General features: G+C 35.2%; 1 long non-coding RNA gene across 1 annotated transcript; it reads left to right on the forward strand.

Annotated features, from left to right (window-relative positions):
• Positions 1-135: 135 nt before the first annotated feature.
• On the forward strand, positions 136-1816 carry LOC110444101. Its single transcript, XR_002462200.1, has 3 exons — positions 136-220; positions 1104-1225; positions 1722-1816. It is a non-coding gene; the product is annotated as an uncharacterized LOC110444101 (long non-coding RNA).
• The last annotated feature ends 36 nt before the right edge of the window (positions 1817-1852 follow it).

Consider the following 1852-nt stretch of genomic DNA (forward strand, 5'->3'; position numbering starts at 1 on the left):
CTGAAGTATCCTGGGATGTATTATAAACCTGTTTTCCTGTATATTCTATCAATTAATCCACCTATTATCACTTGTATACCTACACATGTGCATAAAAAACTCTTTTATTCATGTTTGCTTTGTAGATACCTTAGTAAAAGTAGATACAAATTGGTGACAAGTTTTAGTTTGGAGACGCAGCAAATCACGGCCCTGTCAGCAGTCAATGGTTTTTACTCCTGTATCCTTATCTCAAAGATCCCTGTTGTATATTATTTATCTCAGCCTCGAGCTCCTGTTGTATTGAAGTATCAAACAAAACAATAGGAATTAGGCATTTCTTTGGAAACTTTTTGTCACTTAATGTTATTGATTTAGTTAATTCTGTTTTCATGATCAATCTTTAAACGAGTTATTCATAAAAAATAAAAATGTATTGAAAGTTTAAGTGTTCATGAAAACAATAGATCAGAGCAAATGAAACTCCCTTGCAGGAAGTACATTTGAGCTTATGCTGTGATGCTACAACTTACACTGATGATATTTGGCCAGAAGCATATGCTGACATGAAGTGCTATCAAATTTGTTCAAATGAATGACCTTGGCCCACCAAGAGGTCAAGGGTCATGATAATTTGCTTGGAGCTTAATGGCTTAATGGTGTTGAGTGCTATGAACTGTGGAATCTGAATGAATGACCTAGACAAACTTTAAAGGTCTAATTATTAAAAAAAGTGAAAAATCTTTCAATCAAGATCATGATCATTTTAAAGTAATAAAATCTTCCACCAAAGACCCATAATGTGTTAAGTAATGACAATTAGCCAATTTAAACAAATTTGTCGTTGAGCTTCTTTTACAGTCTAAGATGAATAACAGGTGAGTGATACAGGCCAATGGAGTCTGTTGTTAGTACCACACTAGACATGTTGTACACCACAGGATGCATGACCTTCTCCTTAAGGATAAAGGGCACAAGGTCATCTTGTACTCCATTATTCTGCAAGAGTGGACAAATACCTTTTATATATGAAGATTATTTAAAATAATGATACGACCTTTGACATGTCGAATGTATATATCAGTTAGTCTACACAACTAGAACGTTCCTTAACAAGCGGTCAGACCTGGTGCTGTGTGCTGGGACTAACAAATGTATAGAGATACAGGATATGAATGTTGGTCAGACAGTGCGTACCATGACTGATGTCCACACAAAGCCAGCCCATGTCATCTGTCAGAATGAGGTGAGGACTTCTGTAACGCACTCAGTGTCCTATCAACTATAAACAAATACTGTAAACAATGACATGAAATATATAAATATCATGTTCTGTTTTCGGTGTCTTAAAATAGAATCTGGTTCAGGCTTCAACCTTTGAAAAACTTTTGTAATTTTACTTGTAATGACCAGGAGAGTCCCTTTTTACACTCAGCAAGATTTGAAGCAATTGCTCTAATACACTTTGTATTAAAAACGGTTTTGTTTTTAGAGAAAGCTTCTTCTGTTCATGTCACATTTTTCTCTATGCTTTCCTCTGACATATGATGTATGACATAAAGAGAAAGTTACTGTCCTGGTAGTAATTTCTCAATATATCTAATCTGAGTTTATTTTTCTCAAATATTTTCAAAGTAGTTTTATAAAATTCAATGCATAATGCAAAATAAACTGCTTTAGTATCAATAATATGAAATCAGAACAAAGTCAATACTAAATAGAATTGAAAATGTTTTTTCCAGGGATCCACCTTCACCTCCCATCCTCCAGACGCGTATAACCTCTTTGTGACGGCTGCTGCAGGGGATTGTATCAAACTGTGGGACATCCGTACCAACAGGTGAGAGCCGCGTTCTTATCCTGTTAGTCATAG

This window comes from Mizuhopecten yessoensis, unplaced genomic scaffold (assembly GCF_002113885.1).
Source record: "Mizuhopecten yessoensis strain PY_sf001 unplaced genomic scaffold, ASM211388v2 hete_36020622, whole genome shotgun sequence".
Lineage (NCBI taxonomy): Eukaryota > Metazoa > Mollusca > Bivalvia > Pectinida > Pectinidae > Mizuhopecten > Mizuhopecten yessoensis.